The sequence below is a fragment of the Eulemur rufifrons genome, chromosome 8 (genome assembly GCF_041146395.1).
Source record: "Eulemur rufifrons isolate Redbay chromosome 8, OSU_ERuf_1, whole genome shotgun sequence".
In the NCBI taxonomy this organism is placed as follows: Eukaryota; Metazoa; Chordata; class Mammalia; order Primates; family Lemuridae; genus Eulemur; species Eulemur rufifrons.
In genome coordinates this window covers 28432287-28437674 of record NC_090990.1, presented here as the reverse complement: position 1 = coordinate 28437674, position 5388 = coordinate 28432287, and positions in this window count along the sequence as shown.

The following is a 5388-nucleotide window of genomic DNA, read 5'->3' as shown; positions in this document are numbered from 1 at the left end:
CTCACAGACACTCTTTCAGCCTTGGCCCTCCTGCCAGAAATTTCTCCTGGAGGACACTTCTTTGCTCTGCCTTTTGAGGGATCTTATGTTTGTTGGATTTGAGAGAGGGGCAATTCCTTCCTAGGACCACCACCCTTAGACAAATTCCACTTGACTCTTGCTTGGACTACTACTAGAGCTTCCCAACAGGTATCCCTCCTTCTAGTTCATCTTCTTACTCCCTGAGATTCATCTTCCTAAATTTAACTCCATTGTTTAAAATTGTTCAGCCCCTTCTTGCTTCAAAGAGAATCAAAATCTTCAGCCTGCCTTTTAAGTCCAACCACCTATCCTTATTATCTGCTATTCCTAAGAGCACCAGAGTTCCTAGCTAGTTCCCCAAACATATTGCCACCCTAACCCCCAATATACATAATTCTCCTGCTGTTGTATTTGCTCAATTTGTCACCTCTTCTTGGAACTCCCTCCTATGTGTACTTAATGGAATTAAGGGACAGTATCATCCAGTCGTGGCAGAGTGGCTCACAGTTACATTGGCCTTTCTTCAGCCCCTCAAACCCTAAACTTTTTCTCACTTCAGGGCCTCTGTACTTGTTCTTCCCTTTATCTGGAACATTCTTCACTTATTCCTTCTCAATCTTCAGGGTTCTTCTCTTACAGTAGGTCTCTTGATTCTTTCTCTTCTAGCATCCTGTTTTCCATTTTTCCCTTAATAGCACTTACCAAAATCTGTAATTATACATTTAAGCATTCATTTGTTTGTTTCATCCTCTGCTAGACTGTAAACTTGCAGACAGTGTTCATGTCCGTTTGTTCTCCACTCTAGTTTTCAGTGCCTGGCACAGTGCCAGGCTGTCGTAAACATGAATATTTGCTGAATGCATAAGTGATTGAATGGGTTATAATGCACAGAACTCATGGTCTGTCATCAACAAAATCCCCTATATTCTCAATCACTTCTCTGCTTTAACCTAGGCCTGGCTTTTCCGAAAGAACACTTGTTTCTCTCAAATAGCATCTTTTCTTTTTTGTTCATTTCATAGATTAGTGCCTGGCACGGAGTAGGTGTTCCACACAGAATTTTTAAATTCCCCTTTACTGGCAGTGTCCTTTTCCCTTCGGTCTAAGAAATGGTCAGGAAGATAGTCCAACAGAATGAAAAGAAGTCTTTCTGGAGTCAGTCAGACCGAGATGGAATCCTAGTCCTGCTACTGTCTAGCTAGTGGTCCTGACCAAGTTTGTTTTTTAACTTCCATGAGCCTCAGGGTTCATCTTTATGTGTAATAGAATTATAACCAGGGCAGAGGTACTTTGTTGGGTTGACCCAAGTAGTTGATTCACACTGCCCCCTAGAGGACTTTTGTTTCTGGGAGAACAGACTTTGAACCCTAGGAACGTTTGAAGATCTTTGTGAGCTTCTGAGACACACTGGAGAGAGAGGAGGACTCCAGATCAGCCCCATGAAGGTTGGCCCCAACAGTGGGCCACAGATGCAAAGTTCAGCGGTCTAGCAGAGGGCGGTACAGACATTGACAAGGTCAGCAATCCTTGAGCAGCACAGTGACAGTGGGAGTTCCAATTATTTCTGAGAATTGGAAAGGGGACCTGGTTGAAAGCTGGCCTTTACTGATACTTAAGGATGTGGTGGAGGCCGGGCGCGGTGGCTCACGCCTGTAATCCTAGCACTCTGGGAGGCCGAGGTGGGCGGATCGTTTGAGCTCAGAAGTTCGAGACCAGCCTGAGCAAAAGCGAGACCCCATCTCTGCTAAAAATAGAAAGAAATTATATGGACAGCTAAAAATATATATAGAAAAAAAATTAGCCGGGCATGGTGGTGCATGCCTGTAGTCCCAGCTACTCGGGAGGCTGAGACAGGAGGATTGCTTGAGCTCAGGAGTTTGAGGTTGCTGTGAGCTCGGCTGACGCCACGGCACTCTAGCCTGGGCAACAGAGTGAGACTCTGTCTCAAAAAAAAAAAAAGGATGTGGTGGGTTGTTCAGAGCTTGGAGATTTAGAACATTGTGTTAACCATAGGTGTGGTCAGGGGTGTTTCTGAGTCACATGTAAAATGAGGATAATAAGTACTTACCTTTCAAGGCTGTTGTGAGGGTCAAATGAGAAAATGGATTCATGTAAAGCGCTACTATGGTGCCTGATACATAATAATTGCCTAATAAATAGCAGCTGCTATTATTGTTGTTGCAAATAAGGCAGCCTCTCCATTTTCCTTTCTTATGCTATGTGACAAATGTATTCTCTAATAGTAAAGAGAAAGTCAGAAAAAAAATGGATTAGAACAAGAATATGGTCAAACTATGCTCTTTTTTGTAGGCAGTTCTTTGCTTTTTTAGTTTAATAATAAAATATTCTGTTAATAAATTAAAGTTATATAGTTAAATATATTTAAAATTCATTAATAAATGAAAATATGATTATTAAATGGTTGCCAGTGGCCAGGGGTGAGGGTGGGGTAGAAATTGATTGAGAAGAGGCAAATGGAGCATTTTGGGGTGAAAGAAATGTTTTGTATCTTAATTATGGTCATGATTACATGGTTATATACATTTGTCAAAATTCATCAAACTGTACACTTAAATGGGTACTTCATTGTATGTAAATTATACCTCAATAGAAATGATTTTTTTAAATTCCAATACTTTCACAGGTTTTATTATTTTAATTGTTTTTATTTAAATTAATTTAAGTAATAATTAAATTTGAAAGTATTTTTGTTGTTATTTATTAACTTATACACATTTAATAAATTTTAATTTAATTTGAATACTATCTGTTATAGCAATGAAAATAAATCAGTAGGGAGAAAGGGGGTGGGGGAGAGAGAGAACAAACACCCAGATTATGACTCTGACCTGGACACAGTGCTGGGCTCTTGGAATACAAATTGAAATAGACATGGTCTCTGACCTCAAGCAGCATCTTACTGTCTAGTGAAGGAGACACACACATAAACAGATAACTTCTTTTTAAAATATTAAATTAATTTTTTTCTCTTTTTTTTTTTTGTTGTTGAGACAGAGTCTTGCTTTGTTGCCTGGGCTAGAGTGCCGTGGCATCAGCCTAGCTCACAGCAACCTCAAACTCCTGGGCTTAAACGATCCTACTGCCTCAGCCTCCCAAGTAGCGGGGACTACAGGCATGCGCCACCATGCCCAGCTAATTTTTTTTTCTCTATATATATTTTAGTTGGCCAGATAATTTCTTTCTATTTTTAGTAAAGACGGGGTCTTGCTCTTGCTCAGGCTGGTCTCGAACTCCTGAGCTCAAACAATCCACCCACCTCGGCCTCCCAGAGTGCTAGGGTTACAGGCATGAGCCACCGCGCCCGGCCAAATTAAATATTCTTTAATAATTAAAATATAAACTTGGTTTAAAAATATCTGTACAAAAAAATATATAGTAAAAATGCCTCCCTCCCACTCCTATGCCTTGGTCTCATGGTTTCCATCCTTGAAAGAAACCACTGAAAACAGTTTATTTTACAATCTTTCAGAGGTATTCTTTTCATATTTAAGCACAATTTGTATATGACATATGTATTAGTATATGGTACTGTGTATATGGTAGCTTTATTCTCTCTTTAGTTCTCCTGCCTTTTTTTTTTTTTTTTAACCTTAACATTCTACCCTGGAGATAATTCTACAACAAAACATATCAAACAGATGGTTTTCAATGTAAGAAGGCAAGAACAATGGTAGAGGAATGAAAAGAATGCTGTGCTGTGCAGACTACTGGCACCTAAGGAGGTAAAGCTTCCTGGAGGATTGGTGAAGCTGCCTCATCTCTTATGAATATTCCAAGATAAAAATACATGAACTAATTATAAAACCAAACTTTCTAGTTGTGTACTAAACTGTGTGCTGCCATCTACAACTCTCAGTTGTTTGGATGGGAGCAAAAACAGTGTGTACTGGCCAAGGGTAGAGAAAAGGTGTGGCACAGACAGTGGGACTGGAGAGGGCCAGGCCCCTATACCTTTCAAGCAGAGATGTGAGGTCTTGGTACAGGAACAATTAGAAGCCCAGTGTGTGCAGGGAAGTGTTGAATTATAGACTTGAGTTATAGTGTTTCACATGACCCAGGGACTGCTTAAAGGGATTAAAGGAAACTTATTGTAGTTTTCTCTTAACTAGGATTGTCAGATTTAGCAAATAAAAATACAGGACATCCAGTTAAGTTTGCATTTCAGATCAACAACCAGTAATTTTTTCCTATAAGTATGTCCTAGATTCAAATTTGGGCATCCTTTATTTTATCTGGCAACCTTATCTTTAACTGGTCCATGTGAAGGAATATCATGAACTTAAAAGCAATAAGGAAAGGGGAACTTTTTTTTCTGAGACAGATTCTTGCTCTGTTGCCCGTGCTAGAGTGCAGTGGTGTCATCATAGCTCACAGCAACCTCAAACTCCAGGGCTCAAGCGATCCTCCTGCCTCAGCCTCCCAAGTAGCTGGGACTATAGGCACACACCACTGCACCTGGCAAATTTTTTCTAATTTTAGCAGAGATGGGGTCTCACTCTTGCTCAGGCTGGTCTCAAACTCCTGAGCTCAAGGGAGCCTGCCCCCTTGGCCTCCCAAAGTGCTAGGATTACGGGCGTGAGCCACGACACGCAGCTGGAAAGGGACATCTTTAATGGGAAGAGTAGATAAGGAAATGAGTAAGTCTGGGGCCCAAAATTTGTCTAGTGAGTTTAGGGTTGGTGGAGCCCAGGCCAAGGAGACAATGCTGGTGGTCTGGACTGGCAGGCCTGGGGCTGAGGGAGGGGCTTACAAGGTCAGGACTAGAAGGTCCACGGCCAAATAAACAGCTCTCATAGTCAGGAAGGATAGAATCAGGGCAAAGGAGGCAGCTTGAGGTCAGGGTCAGTGGGGAGGGCAAAGGAGATTGCCCACGTGGTCAGGAGATTGAGCAAATAAGTAAATATATTGAGAATAATGAGAGCCAGTTTTTTACTTTTAGAGAAGACAAGTATGGAAAGGGGAAAAACTAGAACAAACCCTGTGATGTTGGTCCAGAATTAGAATTAGAGGTGTGAACCTATGGGGAGTGTGTATGTGTGTATCTGTGTATATTATATTACATATAAAGAGAGAAAAATAAGAGTAGGGTGTGTATGTGTGTGTGTGATATGTAGTGGTGTGCTGGTAAAGTGGCTTTCTGATTTTTAGAAAAACCGCTGATTTGTAGCATTTGCTGATTTCTACAGTATAAATACTCCTAGTACGGCTGATTTTGAGCTAATATCCATTTAACAGCCACACACAGAATTCCTGAATATTTAACAATCAGCATTCGCAAGCCCACATGAGCCAACTCCACTTCAACATTTCAGAATGCACATAATATGTATGATGGTGTGTATGTGT